This window comes from Lepisosteus oculatus, chromosome 5 (assembly GCF_040954835.1).
Source record: "Lepisosteus oculatus isolate fLepOcu1 chromosome 5, fLepOcu1.hap2, whole genome shotgun sequence".
Classification (NCBI taxonomy): Eukaryota; Metazoa; Chordata; class Actinopteri; order Semionotiformes; family Lepisosteidae; genus Lepisosteus; species Lepisosteus oculatus.
The window spans coordinates 50,647,538-50,665,346 of NC_090700.1; the positions used below are offsets into that span (position 1 = coordinate 50,647,538).

The 17,809-nt window shown below is 34.3% G+C and overlaps 1 protein-coding gene across 3 annotated transcripts in view; it reads left to right on the forward strand.

The window, feature by feature from the left end:
* The window catches only part of lingo1a (leucine rich repeat and Ig domain containing 1a), a 489,573-nt gene that overhangs the window by 288,514 nt on the left and 183,250 nt on the right, over positions 1-17,809 (forward strand). For all 3 annotated transcript variants that reach the window (XM_015343759.2, XM_015343762.2, XM_069190614.1), the window contains exon 4: positions 11,630-11,715. The gene's annotated coding sequence lies outside the window, so the exon portion shown is untranslated. The remainder of the gene's footprint in view (positions 1-11,629; positions 11,716-17,809) is intronic.

The window sequence follows — 17,809 nt, forward strand, 5'->3', positions numbered from 1 at the left end:
ACCCTGTGGTGTTAACACATTTTCTGAAATTCTCCTTAAATTTAAGCATCTGTAGCTCCTGCCTGGCTAAGCTACAGTAGCAATGGAGCTCACCTGGAGTGCAGGCTAACCTGCTTGATCCAGATATCATTGATTGGAACCTGAGTTATATCACGTAAAAAAAAAAGTCAATATGATCAATGAGCGTTCTTTTCATATGCTGCTTCAGCCACCTTATTGGAAAAAAGATTTTTGAAAGACTTTGATCTTTCCGGACATTAAAATTTTCAATGTGGTGTGGCTGTGACACATGCACAATTTCTTTTGCATGATATTTTGCTGATTTTATTTTTGTATAACTCAACTCAGGTCAAAGCAGTCTGACCCACATCGTAGGTTGACCTACATTCTAGGTTGGATTGTTTACCAGCGTCAGCTTTCAATCCAGGTCCATGGTTTCACACTAGCAGGGTTTACCAAAATTTGGATTATAGATGTAGGTCAGAGAGGCCTTGTGTGAAAAACCCTTTATTTTGTGTATTTTCTTTACATTCACTACTGGGAGTGCCCATTACCTGTAAAGCGCTTTGAGTGGAGTGTCCAGAAAAGCGCTATATAAGTGTTATTCAATTATTATTATTATTATTATTATTATTATTATTATTATTATTATTATTATTATTATTATTACATAAAAGCCAGTCAGTTATCCTAAGCCAAACATAAAACAGTTCATTTTAACTTTTATGTTTGTATACTGCAGATTTTCCTGTGTTTTTAATAAGAAATAATGATTTGGATGTTTCTTATTATCGTGCAGTTCAGTAAGAATTATGAACATTTTATTCGGTGGACTATGCATTTGAACACATTACATTTTCCTAATTCTATTGTGGCTGTGAAGATAACCAGTGATTTTGGAAGATTTTTTTTTCTCTTACGTTACATTATAGAACACAGAATAATTTAGTTCTCTTCTGTTGAACAAGTGACTGACATTAATAAAACAATACTATGAAAACCCACTGTTGGGTAGATGTTGCTGCCATATATTCGCTTTCAAATTTCAGAATATGTCTTTAAGTATCATAAAGCATAGTTCAAGAAAAATATTTAGATAATTTTTTTCTCAAATTGATGTTTTTAGGTGTATTCATCCCTGCCGCTTTCAAAGTCTCAAATATACATGTAACTGAATGTAAATTAAAAATGTTTATGCTTAAAGTTAGAGCTGAAAACGAGAACACACAAACGTTTAGATTTAAAGAACTTCTATTCAAACAGACTACCTTTATTGAAAGTCAAATTAATTATCCATATACCTGACTGAAATAACGGTGCACAGTTCTTTATTATCTTCCTATGCCAAATTATATTTTAGTGTATGCAAAACTGCAAAAAACATGCTGTTTATTAATTGATACACAATAACAGTAGCTGCAATTCTAATCTGAAAAACAATGACAATCAATCTTTGAAATGGAATAATAATGAACACTGAAATAACTCTTCCTCTATAAATTAAATTGTATTTGATTAAAAAGAACATCCAAGAATGCTGAAATAAGATCTCTCATATTGTCTTCTAGTACACTGATAAGGAGCATTAACACACTTTTTTGTTCCTTAATACACTTTCATTACTTTTTCTAAGCAGAAACTGAAATGTTCCAATTAACACAAAGGAATTAAAAAGTCGTTAGCATTTTTAAAATTCTGTCCCCCCCACCTCCCCCCAATCTCATTTTACATCTGTCCTTTCGTACTGAAATTAATTTTCGCTTCAGCTACTATCCGCCTTTGATAAATACTAACTTGCCCTCACATTGGTACTCTTAAAGGGTAATTGAATTTTGTTTGCACCAGATATAAATAGAGTAATGAGGAGTTTAATTTAATGATCATGGCTGTTATCGGTAATTAAGGATGCTACAGTAGAATTGCAATGCAAATTGGCACACCCTCCTTTTTGCTCATCTTACTTGAAAAAGCTGTTTGGGTACAGATGTCTTGAGCTTACTGACTTCTGTCTGTCTATTATCAAGACCAGCTCCCAAATTTTAGAGTAGTAGTAGTATTATTCCTAACTCTCAAATTGCATATTTTGATATAACCATTTCTTAAATTTCTTCTTCAGTCACGTTCTTTGGACCTATATACTCTATAGCTTGCTGCTTGGTTCTGTTGACTTGGAAACTAGCTGATTCACAGCTAGTTCCACATACTGTATATGCTCCATGGCTGAGGAAAGTATTACAACATCTCTAGCTAAAAAATATACTATAATACATGTGCTTGGTGGATGGAATTAATACAAAATCTGGGATTTAGAAAAATGAATTATTTTATGGTGGATTATCTCATATATTCTATAAGGCATTGTCCCCAATATCTATACTTGAGCAGTAAAAACAATAAGAACATTAAAATAAGAAAAGGTTTGCAGTAGCACCAAAATAAGAGAGAGACACCAACTAAAACAGGAATGTATCTTACCAAATCATGTGATGAAGATAGTACTGTATAATTATTTTCTGCCCAGATTATTTTTACAACTTGTGTTTTCTTCACAGCACATGAAAATGGTGATTGGTTCTCATTTTTAGCAAGAATAGTTCAGAGGAATAATCTCTTTATACAGTGCTATACATTTCTGTATACTGAACATGAATGAATTTGTTTGCATGAGTCCAAGCAGAATTGTAAGAATTGTTGGATAATCTGTAAAGTACAAGATTTCTGACTTTTAAAATGACACATTTTCTGTTTGAGAGAAGACAAGACACCACAGTTCATCTATGCCCTGGGCATCTAAACTCAGTAGAGATAAAACTTGCTTTGGTAGTCTAATGTTGAATGTGGAAATTGGATTTCATCCCCAGTATTGTAGAACTTGAAGAAATCCACAACCATCACAGGTTGGATCAAAATGTAGCAAAGAGAATACCACTTCTCACCCCCAACACAACACAAATGTTTCCACACCATCTTATCTCTTGGATAATTAAATTGTTTTTTCAACTTTTCACATTCAAAGTGTTTATGTAGATATACTGTACAGTACATGGCCATTTCACAAAACGTATTTAATTCTCTACAAATCATAAGAAAATGTCTTTGTGAACTGGGTCTTCTACTCCATACACTTATATTCTCTAGAAGGGAGGATACTTAAAATTTGTGGATCTTAATGAATACCCATATTCCATGTTAGAAATGGGTAAGATTAATCAGTTTTTGGATGGCTCATTGTGTCTGCACAATGTACTGTACATTATAATGGCTGAAACATAATGTATTAGCTTCATTTGTGATTCATCAGTTGTACCTTGTCTCCGGATAACAATTTACAACAATAAGATAGCGGTCTTATGATGTGTGCCAATTCTCTGTACTGTATGTAGCTTGGGAGTTATGGTTTCAACCTGTAGGTAAGTGCAATGTAGGATGTAAGTCAATTTTTTTGAATAATGTATGTATGGACATAATCAGCAATAAATACAACAGAGATTTTAAAAAAAATGTAGACACCCCTAAATGTTATCTCTTTAAAGAAAAAAAGCACTCTGAAAAATAATACCCTAAATTTGCTGCTTGTGAGAGCTCATAAAATCAGCAGGCCTGCAAACCTTAACACTTCATTAAAATATTCCTTGGTCAAGTGATAGGAAAATAAACAACATGCTTTAAATTTACTGCAGAATGTTTGAGGTTTATCATTTATGCATTCTTGCTGTGACAGAAACAAAATCTGCTGACATAGCAGATTAAGTTATACTACCTTCTGTCTGTTGGCACACAGTTTCTAGTTTCATAATACTAGGGAAGGCGCAATGGTGATTAAGCTTGGAAAATTCTGACAGCACCTCCTACTTTACAAACAAGCAGGTTTTTTCACATTTTTTGAAGACTTTTGAAAGATAATGAAAGTAATAAGCACTCTTTTGATTCTTGCAAACAGATTTTTGAAAACTAGCTCTTGATTCTTTCCGATTCGTCTTGTTTTAAAGACTTCATACTCCAGGTTGCTTCTGTTTCACACTGCAAAACTCACAGTGGATTAAAAGTCTGTGTGAGTGCCAAGGAAGTAGTGTGGACCTGAGCTTGTAAAGCTGTGTATGCGAAAGGTATGGTTGGCTAATTGGTGTTCTTTTTTCCCTTGTGGAGTTCCTATGCAGCCAAGCTGCCTACCAAGCACTTTATTGAAAGCTAGGTCAGGGAACTCAGCTAATAGCAAATTAGAACAGTCCATGTGAGAGGCATAGAACTGTGGATCAATGTGTCTGTTTACAGGCACAGGCAGTCTCTTAAGATGATGAAATGAAATGCACAAGTCTTGTTGTGGCTAACCTGACCTTCAATAGACACGATACATGCATTTTCTGACATAGAAGCTTACAAGGGACATGCAGTGCATTTAGTGGATTGTGTATGCATTCTGATCTAAACATTAATTCATGAGAACATTCTGGTACATAAAGTTTTCATTGCAAAGTATAATAAATGTTTAAATGGAAGAGATCGAATCAATATGCACAACATACAGAAGTCAATGTTTAATGTTATTCTTTATAAGAGATGTATTTTCAAGGACAAAAATGTATTGTGCAGTCCAAATAACGTATCAGCATTGTTTAGTAATTCTGAATAATTGTTTGAGTTTTGAATAATGAAGTGTTTGTTTCTGCTGTTCTCTATCGAGGTACCAATTATCTACTCTAGACTCATTTTTAGGATTTGTGTTTAACTCAAACTAAGATTAATTTTGCCTGGAGGCTCCTTGATAGAAAACTATTATTTGAAATTCTAAAACTGAAGCGACATACTATAATTTAAAATATGTTTCCTATATTTTAAAAATGAGAGTTTGAGAAGCAGGGAGCCTATTTTTAAAACCTATTTAGAATTGTAAGTGGCTCTTAGATTTTTAAGGACTGGTTATTTTATTAAACACCTCACCTACTTCAAGAAGTATAAAAATGCCAAGATATTACAGAAGCAAAATAGATTAGATTAATAGATGAATCAGGTGCCTCATTGAAAATACTACTGCTGTGCATGCTCTTGTAGAATTCTGAAGTGGACCAATCAAAAATGTGCAGTTTAGAAGGTACTGTATATAAAGAATGCTGCTGTTAATAATTAGCTAAAAAAATACTATAAAGACAGCAGCTCTCCAAATTTTTATTTTCTAAAAAGTCCCCAAAAATCCAGTGTAGAGGTACACTCATCCGAGACTATGAAAGACTTGCTATGCTGCTTTTTGTTTGCAAGGCTACGGCACAAAGAACTTTTATAGTATTTGTTATGTTTGTAATTATAACACAATTACTTTTCTTGTCTAAATTTTGCAACATGCAAAGGCAAACATTTCATTAGTGACAAACATATAATCTTGAAAACACCCTATGCGTTCATATTGTATCGACCTCGGGTTTCGGTACGGAATGGAGCAGGCATGGGACTCAGGAATGGGGTTGAACAACACATTTATTAACTCGAATCGGGAAAGGTACACACACAGGGACAGGGGTTACAGCGCTGCACCTTCACTAACACACACAAATGAAGGGAAGAGACTGTCTCCCAGCCTCCGCCCCACTATATACAGTCCCGCTGTCCCGCCCCCAAGGCGCTGTTCTCAGCCCGCCTTGCGTGTGCATTGTTAAAGTGCCCCGCGTGGTGCTACAATATGTTACATCACATAAATTATTGGGAGGGGCAGGAGGAAGGCTGATACATGTCACAGGTTCTTCTGCCTGTGCCTTCTTCTTCTGTCCAGGTTAAGAAAGTTGTTTTGTGATATTGTGTCACAGAAGTATGAATTATTTTTTGGAATTTAGGTTTTATAGTTTTTTATACTATGTTCCTCTGTGTCTCCATTAAAATAACATTTTCTCGCAGTTATTCATAATAATACAAAAATAGATACTTGTTTTTTCTATCAATAACAGCAACAGACACGGACAGAGATGTGCATGGCTTTTTTACCAAGAGTCAGTTGGTACTGTATATTATGCAATGCATGGTGATGATGTGAAGTAAGTGTATGGACCAAATCCATATATGATGGAGTGAGATGTGGCTCCTTTGGGAAGCCAACTCTTTAGCTTGTACTTGGCCCATTGGTGGCCTTGAGCTATGATTGATCATAGAGCAATGGGAAAGAGCTTGAACACACCTGGGCCCAGTGAGTGTATAGCACCCTGAATGATTCAAATTCCTCATAAAGGAAGTGAGCTGTTGACATAGGCTCTTAACGGAATTAACCACAACTCCAGCAATCAAAGCATTTCTGAAGTTTTCTGAAGAGTTCTGAAAGCAACATCCTGATGAAACATCCACGCTGCTGCTGTGGCAAGAATGCCACTGTTCCACTGATTGTCGCTTACTAAATGGAATCAGCCCAGCAGGAGAATAATTCTGGGCTCTGAATTTTGTTTTTTTTCCTTAGAACTAGATTGGAAAAACTAACGGGCTTGATGGACTTGTTGAAGTATGAGACATCTTGAGAAGATGTAGTGAATGCTGTACCAAAGTACCTTGTAGGTTCTGGTCAGGTGGGTTATATATTAGCTCATTTGCCAGGCCCAAAGATAAAGAAACATGTTGCTGACAAACAGCAGTAGCGGGAAGGATCAGACATCACAGAGTAACATGAAAGGAATACTGTGTTGCTCGTGAATCTTTTACCCCACTTTTCTTTTTCCTCTTCACTAGGCATCATATGTTAATTACTGTAATTGACTGCTTAAGGAACCTGCAGGAGGCAGAGGTCCAGCTTAGGAGAAGTATTTAGATGCAAGATGGTCAAGAGAACAAGCAAGGACTCAAGCCAGGGAAACATTCAAAACATGTGAGAAACAGCGAGAGACACAAGTGCCTGGTCACAGAAGCTAAGACTGAACACTGTGTTACTATTAGAATAAATATCCTGTTGAGAACAGGGTAAGCTTTAATTATGTGCCGGTGGTATTGACAACCTGCCTGACCATGTTGATATGGGAAGGGGCAAATTGGGTGATTTACCACCAGCTGTGGTGGTATGGGAGTTGAAAACAGCATTACTAATTTCAAATTGCTCTGACACCCTTCTGTCTAACTCATGTATTTTTGTTAATCAATGACAAGAGGACAAGAGTGCTGTTCTTTTTCAAGTTTTCAATAGAATGTATCATCACAGTCAGGAATGAAAGAGGTTATAAGAAAATAATTCACTTTTGTATGAGAATCTTTAGACATTTTTTAGGGTTTTAATAATAGTAAGTATTATAATAGAGGTGCTGAGTGAGTGAAGGCCTTTCGGTATTGTCCAATTTGGGTATTTTGGGTATTTTGGTGTATGCTGCCTTTTGCCCATTGCTTGCAAGGATAGGCTCTAGCTCCTCTGTGTCCCTGATTTGAAAGAAGCTGTTAGAAAAAGAATGGATGTTCTCCCTGTGTTTGCGTGGGTTTCCTCCAGGAGCTTCAGATTTTTTCTCATGGCCCAAAGACATACTGGTACAGTAGGTCAAAAGAAGTTTGAGAAGGTACAGTAGCTGCGTCAGCATGCTTAGGCTGCAAAGGAGGTTACCTGGAAGGTTAATTTGTTTCTAGGAAAACTGAGCCTGGTGTGAGTATGTGCATGTTTGTGCCCGTCTACTCTGCAACTGACTGACGTCCCATCTAGGTTGTATCCTGCCTTTCACCCATTGCTTGTCAGAATGGGCTCTGACTCCCCTGCTACTCTGTATTAGATAAAGTTCTTAGAAAATGAATGGATGGAAGGTTATCTGTTTGCTTTTTTGGCTGGAAAGTTAGTCACACTGAAAGCACGTGACTTGCAGATTAATGTAAGAATATTATATACACAAGCCAGATATTTATTATGATACAGTATGTGCATGAACTAATCTGCTTTATAATGCAATACAATTACTCTTTGGCTGGCTGAAGACCTTTGTCCAATTTCTGGTTTCGGTAAAATTAGCATTTCTTTAAAAACGAGAGAGACTTCTAACAGTAACTTGTTCCTTGGTGGCCTTTCTTTTGTTTTGCTTATGCTCAGAGTTTGACAGAGCAGGGCACAGAAAAGCAAGTGGCAAATGCTTAACTCTGGATATTGTACAAGTAGTTGAGTGTGTTGTTTACATTCAAGGCTGTTTCATTGTCTCATTCATTAAGGTTAGGGTATATGTTTTAGAAGATAATGTCTTAAATTTTAAGTTAAAATAAATTGGCTTTTTATTCATCCACATCCTTTTAATATTATTCCAACATTTGCGTGGAACCAACAAAATAATATAGAAAAAAACAAACTCTGTGGGTATTGATTTCCCAGCAGAGGAAATAGTAATAAAACATAGAAAGTAATCTGTACCCAAGTTATCCTTTGTATGAAATAACAGAGTTAGGGAGAGTTAGAGCTTTACAATGTTACAGTTCAACTAATACATATAGACGAGTCTTAGTATGCAATCACGGTCATTCAGAATCAAGACATGTACTGTATAAATTTATCTAATGGAAATTCCTTATTTGGGAACATAAGGCAGAATGATGCCCTGCATGGATATGTGTTAGGTAGGTGAGTGAGGTGTGATAACCAATACCTTCAAACATTCCTTTAATGAAAGTTGACATTTGCCACTTGTACAGTGATTGCACTGCTGTTCTGGTTAGCCCTGGCCTGTTTCACAAAGCTTTAAACAGCAGTGAACCTTGCTACAGTTAATGAGTTTCACACTAAAGAATGGCAGTCCACTCTCTCCATCATTGAGGAAAAATGCCAGAAGGTCAATAGTATGATTGCTGGACAAGTGGTCTTTTGGAGGAGATGGAGGATGAGAGTCATTATGGTATTTTTTAGTGTGATCATTAGCAGTATGAAGCAAGCTTATATCACGATCTGTACTTACAGTATGTTTATAACAGTTCTGCTTTACTAGAAGGAGCATACTGTAAACCTGGGTAGTGATAAAGCTAGAGTGCATGAGTAAGGGATCCTAGACTAATAAAGATGGATATTGAAGGATTACAGGAAGGTTTTGGGAATAAGGAACAAGCTGCCCAGCCAGTTGCAGAAGCAGATATCCTGGCTTTGAGAAATGACTGCTTGGTTAAATTGGCTGCAGAAACACAAAATGATGTAGATGAGCTGGATGGCTTTCTTTCATTAATAACTATTCGTATGGTCTTAAAACCCAGCCTTCTATTATTAATCTATTTTAGTTCTATTTTTACAAGATTTTTGTAGCTCTGTAATAAAGAAATATTATGACGCTCAATTTGAAACAGTTGTTTGCTAAATATTTTCAGTGCTTTGGTAACTGTTTTTGGTGACGGTTTCACTTTGAGACAGTTCATTTTAGATTAATTTTAATTTTAGTACTGAAATATGCTTTAAACACTACAGAGAGGTTAGATGATAAGCTTGGAAAAAGTGTATTTTTTCTGCCAGGCCTTCTCATCTAGGCTGACATGGTAACTGCATTGTCCGCAGTTTCAAGTTCTAGGTAAAATGTCAAATATCTTCTGAACAATGAAACATTTTAAAACTCTCTGCTCAAACTTTTTTAGATATCTTGACATAAGTATTAGCCAGGACACCATCTGTACTCTTTTTAACTTGTTTTGGGATCTTACATGATCAAGTAGTTGAGACCACAAATTAACATCTCATCCAAAGGATTGCACTTCGCATGGCACAGTATTACATACTGGTCACTGTATCGGGTCTTCAGCTTGAAAATTCTCATCCAGAAGGAAGAGGGCCAGGTACTCTTCCACCAGCCATCACCATCTCCACTAGCAACCTTGTTTTCCTTAGAGGTCTACCATCTCAATATTGACCCATCCCACAGTTGTTTAGCTTCTGGGATCTGACTAGATAAGACTACAGAGTGACAATACTGCTGACCTTTACATTAAGTAACGGAAAGGGAGAAAATGATTATTGCATTAAAAAAGAGGAAATATGTAGTACAGATTATTGCTTATTGTATATGCTAGTTACATAGTACAGAAGATGGTGTTAGGAAAAATATTAATGTTTTGGATATTTTTTAAGGTTAATTTTTCTTCCTGCTGTAGATTTTCACTGATTTTTTGATCCTCCCTCCTTTTGCTTTTCAGTATTCTTCATTTATATTGTATGTACTGTAGCATATATTGTATAATACAGTATACAGTATGTTGCATGTAGCAGGAGGAATTAAGCTTGCACTGGACATTGTAGTCAGGAGAAAACTGCAACATAGAGAATATTTTAGAAATGACAGATATCTGTCACATGTCCTACAAAAGCTTTTTGTCACCTCTGGGGAATTTAAAATATCTTAATTTAAAACCGAAGCAAGAAGATAACATTAAAAAAAGTTGCTTGACAAAGCAATATTTAAATACATTCAGTGGCAGTCCTAAAAGAGCAAGGTGCTTACTCAGACTTTCAATTTAAACATAAGTTAAATAATATCATGATATTTTATGATAGCAGAATGTTTCTATAATTAATCTGATATTGCATATACAGTTCTAGCAGTCAGAACAGAAAGAGACTGCTTATGTTTGGAGCCAGTGTTTTATTTTCCTGACTATTTTTTAACAGTTGTATTTTATGTACAGTATATACTTTTACAGAATTGCAGAATTTTTTTTCTTTTCCTCTCTCTGTCAGTATTTAGACAGAAAAAATGTTTGTTTTATGGATGGCAATGGTCAAAGATATTGATGTGATTCCTTTGGGTGATTTCTCAAAGCTAAAATATGCCCCTCTGGGGCAGAAATGTAAGCCTTGAATCCTTTCTTTTAAACCTAGCCACTAGCAGTGGTTGTTTGAAGTGTCTACAGATTTATTCTTTAATTCTTAATTATTTTAACTCTGACAGTTTGTATGAAAGCAGAGTTACAGCATTTTGGTTTTCATTGCTCTGATTCAATTATATATATAAAAAAAGAATTCAATTACAGTACATAGCAGCTGTTAATAACAGAGAAAGAAGATTTTTATGTAACAGTTTTCTTTTTTTCAGTGACTACAATTTAGGACCAAAGCAAATAACTTAGTACTGTATATTGTTATGTTATTCAAATCTAATAAAAGAGTAAAGGAGTGTTATGTAAAGCAAATAAGTTTTCTGTGTAAATATTACCTGGTCTACAGATATCACATTGTCAAGGAGTGCATTTCTGCTGGTTATACTGTATACCATGGGTCAAAGAAGGATACCTCTATATCTAGACAATAATAGAATACATGGATGGTAAAGTCACTTAAGATTTTTTGGTTACCATGCAGGCAAATTATACAGTAGGTATTTCATTACCATATAGGTATTTCAGAAAATATTTTAGATCTTATTTTTAGAAAGGAAAAGTTTCATTCCTTTAGTATGTTAATGACTAAATCACTCTTTCTTCTAATCAGTCACTATTCTGGCGTGAAACTATCAGAATTGTGTTTAAATGTTGATAGAATATTTGCGCCAAGTTCAGAATTATTGTTGCAGTCTCTTTTTTTGGGGGGTATATGCAAATAATTGTACATCATATAATTACAGTAGATGGAAACATCTATCTAGGATAAATGTTAACAAATTGTTTTATTTCCTTTTCTCATGATCAATATGGAAGTTAATTATGTAGAATTAAAATATGTTTGTTTGTTTTTCAGTGCATGACTAGAGAAGGATAATATCCAAATCCGGTGATAGGAGGAACCCTGTCAGGTCTTCTGTTTTTATCCACCATTTGATTCTGGTAGGAAGACTTTTCATTGATTTGTTTGAAATTTGTTTTCTTGCAATCTTCATTCATTGCCTACAGGGGTCATAGCGTGGCACTGGGGTGCATTCTGTTTAGAATATTTTACATCGTTCTAGATACAAAAATAATATTTGCAGTGACACATTATTATGCTTGTGCAAATGTATAATTTCTTCAAAATTAAATTTTGAAAAGCCAATCAATTCTGACTTTTCAATGTTTCTGGATCTGCATGAATGCATTTGTCTACATATTAGTGTTAAGCAAGGAACATTTTGGGGATTTATGTCTTTAATGTGCATCTGCAGTACAGGAAGCAAGCCAGGCTACTTTACATTGCAAGTCATAAGCTGTATGCCCTCAGTTCTAGCTAATACTCTTCTGTGTTCAGACCTTTTCTGGTTCAGAAATAAAATTGGAAGAGATATTACTGTCTTGTAAATCCCAAGGATGTGCTTCAAAACGAAGACTCTTTCATGCATTCATCTTGAAAGCAGTAACAACATTACATTGAAAACACTGTACATTCCTACAGGGAGCTGTGCTCTGTTTAGCAAAACTGCTTAAATTGTGGATTATTTCCATCACCGTTAGTCAAGGCACTCATCACTGACAGATTGATTAGATTTTTGTTTAGAAAAGAAAACATACCAAAAATAATTGTATGCCACTGATCATTTCAAATATTATTTTCTAGAAAACCTTCAGGGTGAAAGTATTACTGTATGTGCATCACCATTTGGTTCTTATGTACCACCCTCCCCCATTCTATTGTGTGATCATAAACAGATCAGGTGTGTGATTCAATATAATTTTGCTTAATGAGCAATTTTTTTAACAGTACCGTTGATTGATCTGCATTGACTTGAGGGAGATTTCCATTTCTGTAACTTTTATTCTCTCTTAATCATCTATAGTTTCTTATTGACTTGTAAACATGCCTTTCCCCATTTAAGTTCTTCTTTTTTTAAACTTCGCTCAAGCAAATTAGACTGACCTCCCACTCTGAACATAATGAGATTATCTGAAGCAGTGACAAGGCGTGATATGAAGGTAGAAATGTTTCATCTTAAGGAACATTGCGGCATTCTTTTTTATAAGCTTATTACTTAAGACAACTGCTTTGTAGTTTTTTATTTCTGCACAGTTCATGACTCATTCCTCTGGCACCTTGTTAAAAAATGTGTTACAGAGAGATGTAGAATGAAGTAATATCCAAAATTTTTAATGACAAAGATCTCAAAGAGACTTTAAGCATAGAATAATTTTCTGTTTCCTATATTAAAAGGTTATTTAAAAAATGTCAATAGTATAGCATGGTATGGTATTTATAATACTTTTAACAGTAAGAGTATTTTGCATCTTGCGTAATAGATATGACAAAAATGTATGTTTGTTTCAAATAGTTAGATGATGTTTTAGGTACAATATTCCAAAGATTTCTGGGCATCTTTTTTCTCCTTATGGAGATCAATTGTTCTTTTGTTTTCCCTGAGAACTATTGATTAAAATGTATTCAGATTTCTATAGGAGACTTGCTACAGGTATCTGACATTGACAATTACAGGCATTTCACACTCTTCTCTGGAAACAGTTTTGTATGAAATATATTTTACAATTATTTATAAACACTTTTATGAAACTGCAGACTTAAAGTATATTGGATGCTACAGTGTATGTAATTATAGTCCATGCTTGTAACAATATGCTTTTGAGAGAGGGTCTGTTTTATTCATCTAGCACTGTCTGCTTAATGTTGGAAATCACAAGCTTCCCCAAGCAACACATTATGTGGAGCACAATGAAACAAGATTGTTTCATGTGTGTCTGTAATTGACCTTGAAATAATCATTTTCCAGGTCTTTGTAAATGTGCTATTAACAGACTAAATGAGCCGTTTCAAAAGAAAAGGTTGTCACTTTTTCTCTCTCTCACTGATGTCCAGTCTTGCTCTGAATCCTAGAGGTAAACAACAATATGTCTTTTTTCTTATGACTTTATGTTTTCTTAAAAATTAGGAGGAATATTTCAGGTGATTTGAGAAAGTGAAATATGTCCCCATCAAGAAATTCTGGAGGTCATTAGGTCATATGAATCAATGCAGTTGATTGGCATATGTCTGTGTATTACTAAGCTTCATATTCTTGGTTTTTACAGATCTTCTGAGCATACATAAAGAGATAAAATGCTATATACAGTATGTGAAAATCATCAATACTGTGTAATATGCTGTCATGGTATACTTTACATTACATCTTTACTGCAAAGGCTATCTTAAAGAGTTGACTGCCTAAACATGTTTTATAAAGTGGAACCAGGAATCTGAAATTAATAAACAGTATGGTTAGCATGAGGAAACATTCCTTGTTTCAGAGTAGCCACAAACTATATCAATTGCAGTTCAACAATGAGCAGATGAAGAAAACCTTGCTTTTTACATAACTTTTAATAACTTCCAGATTTCTTTGTATGGTCATTATTTTGAAATGTCACACCTGATACAAAAGAAAAAAGAAGTAAACAAACTTGGTTTTAAAAGCAAATTATAATTGACACTTCCAAAGAAGGTTATAATTACTATACTGTATGTACTGTAATGAAGTAAGTTAGAATGAACAATGCCTAAAGTACAATGATACAAAGCAAGTGGTTACAACTTTTCTAGTTAAAAACAAAATCAGAAACCAACACCCCTCCTCCTCCATTGTATTGACATATCTCACTTAAGATCTGTGTGCTCTTTGAGTTGTTTTATCGATGAAGGTTCCTGCAACTCCTTATATACCTGTACTTGTTTTCATGGCCGCTTGGGTTTCTAAGTGTCTTTTCATGTATAATCCCTGTATTGAGAGTGGTATTTGTGGTACTTTTGCACGCTTGGAAGTTCTGGAAAAAAAAAACAGAAAAAGACAAACTGGAGATGTGGTGAGCAGAGTTTTTTAAATAAAACAAAGCATTTGGTATTTTTTTTCCATTCTTAAAAGAAAGATGGAAGAAACACTTGCCAGAATTCAACTTGCCTCAAATGTAAATAACAAAGCACTTGCAATTATCAGATGAAAATTATTTGTGGTATATATAAATATATATATATATCAATATATATCAATAAATAATGTCACATATTAACTATGAACTGCAGTACTCACTTCTAGTATAATAGCAGGAAAAACACAACTTTAAGTCATTTTGAACACTGAAAAGATTATTCTAGCTCTTATAAACTAAACAGAAATGAGATAACCTAATCAAATTATATTATTTTGTGTACGCTTTATTATCTTTATAGTTTAGTTCATGCAATGCTCACTTGATGAAGAAGTCTCAGTACCGTGGAAGACTTTGGTCCATGTAGCTTTTTTGTTCAAGGCTCCATATGATAGTAAATCTTTTTACAGTGTTAGGGAGGTTTCACCAGATCATAAGCTACTAACCATCACCATGTACCATAAAGAAGAAAACATCATATGTACTGTCATTTATCAATGTACAGCATGTTGTGTTTGCGATAGAAGGATGGAGGAATTGATACAGTATAACTAACAATGAAAAAGGCCAAGGGAAAAATACTCAGCACTGGGAGGATAAATTATCATTGTCCAGCAGCAGACCATGAGGTGAAAGATTAAAATAAGAAAAATTAGTTTGTTTCACAGCCTAAGATTCTTTATAGGCATTATAAAGTGAAACAAGTAATAGGTTTATTCCATGCTGAAAAAAAGAAGAAAGAGAACACCCTCTTTTTTTCAGCATGGAATAAACCTATTACTTGTTCCTTTGCAGCCTACGCATGCTGACGCAGCTACCCACCTGAATTATAAAGTGAAAGTTTTAAATGTAATTGTTCACTCTGTTTTAATTTGTTTCATGTGTAGAGACTCACAACCATCAGAACTAGGACCAAATTCCATTGTCAGTGTCTGAAATTCTTTTGAATTGTTGGCTAAAAAGCCCATCTTTGGCTTGGCAGATGCTACCATAAGTATGTATTTTTTTATTGTCAAATTCCTAGATAGCATGCTTGAATGCTTGCTTAAACTGCCACAAAGTGACCCTTGAGAGAGAAATGTAAGGGCATTTTGAAACATACAGCAAGGCAGGCATAAAAGAAGATGTGCTTTCTGGTATAAACAAAAAGGCAGATGAATAAAACCGGATGCGGAGATGTTTTTATTATTATTCCTAGTTTAACTTTCAGAAAGAATGCTCAGAATTCAAAGATGCACCGTATATTATACAACAGTTTTCTTCCAGAAATCATTTGTATTTGGTTTTGAAATTCCAAAGAACATATTTTAGGTGCCCGAGATATGAAATTAAAAAAACTATTTAGTCAGTGCTAGGTTCTGGGAATTGAAAAATATGGCAATACTGTATGTAAATAGCATGTAAAAACAGAAATGCATGTTTAATCCCTCAATCTCTCTCTCTCATGCTGTAGTCCATTCTAGGTAAAATGTTCTTTAAACATGCAAAGAAAGGTTACATTTTCAGTTATTATAGAATATTTTGTTTCTCAAGCTTACATAAATTGTCATTTATTGGCACATTAGTATCTCTATTAAATATAAACAGCATATATTAATTCTTTTAAAGAATGCTTTAATCATACTCAAGGCTTTTTATTGTTCACTATTTTTCATGTACTAACATTAAAATGAGAATTGACAAAATATTTCTATTAAATAAGGCAGTATAAAGAAATCTCCCTTTATTGTAATAATATTTCAGTTTGATTTCCCTTTTCTTACTCTCATTATATTTTGTTATGGCTGCATCCAATATACAGTAAGCTTTACAATATTGCTACTCTGTAACTACTGTTTGGATAATGTACAGTACTCATACAGTGCAATGGCATATGTAGAAAAAGATATAGAAAACGGAATGGTCTGTTCAAAGACTTATCCATCTTATCTGCCTGTTAATCAATAATCTGTGTAATTTAAGAAGGAGATATTTAAGATACTTTCAAATGTGATAGTCTGATGAATTCAGTTTCTATGAAAAGCAAGTAACCTGAAGTACAATATATCAAAGGCATTTTTCTCCCTGACTAAACAAAAACATGTTTACAGAGTATAGCTAGATAGATGCAGTAGTTTTATTGCAAATACAAAGAAAATTATGGTGTTTGCAGAACCCAGCCATACAACTATCAAAATGGAGTCTCTGTCCTGAATTTAAGTGTCTTGTGTAAAAATAGAATGTTTCGCCATAGCAAAGTTCATAAATGTGGAACAGGACTTTACTTGCCAAAGGTGGATCTTGGGTTACTGTACATTGACCAAAATGCATTAACAACAAGCACCGGCTTTTCCACTGCTTCTTGATTAAGCATACAGTATATACAGTACATCTTGCCACTGATGTTGCTGAGCTAGCTGGATCTATCAGAATATAAGGATAGTATTTGGCTCTGGGGGAATTTCCTTCCTCTAGCTGTGACCTATTTCAGTCTTTTTCCAGCTTCTTGCAAAATATGTGGAGATTATTGTTTTGTTGTATTTCCTGGGGTTCATTTGGAAAAAAAGAAGTTTTGATGAAGCCATGCTGCAATTTCTTTTTTTTCACTCATGGCTTTAAGCTAAATTGGTTGGAGCACATTGGATAAAACAATAGAATTTCCAAACCTTTTCACTTTTTGCCATTATTTGAAAGATATTTTAGGTTTCCCTTTCCATAATGGTGATTTAATAGAAGATCAAGTGGAGTATTTAACCTTTGTCTGTTACGTCAGAAGAACAAACATTTAAAGTTGGTTTAAATGGTTGGTTTAAATACATGCTAAGTGTATATTGTACAGGAATAGAAAATTATGCAGCACTAAAATGATGAAAGTAGTATAAAAAATGTTGTCATCTGATTTCATGTTCTCTTGAGATAAAGGGGTCAAATGAATGTGAATGTGAAAGAAAACATTACATTACATTCTTGAAATAAAAGATTCATTATTCTATTACCCTCATATTTACCCTATAAAATCAGTGAAGATTGCTCAGCAATTTAATGCAATTCCATGCCTTTATCCTATACAGTATTGTTCAAATGTATTAGAATACACCATCTACAAACTTTAATTGCTTCT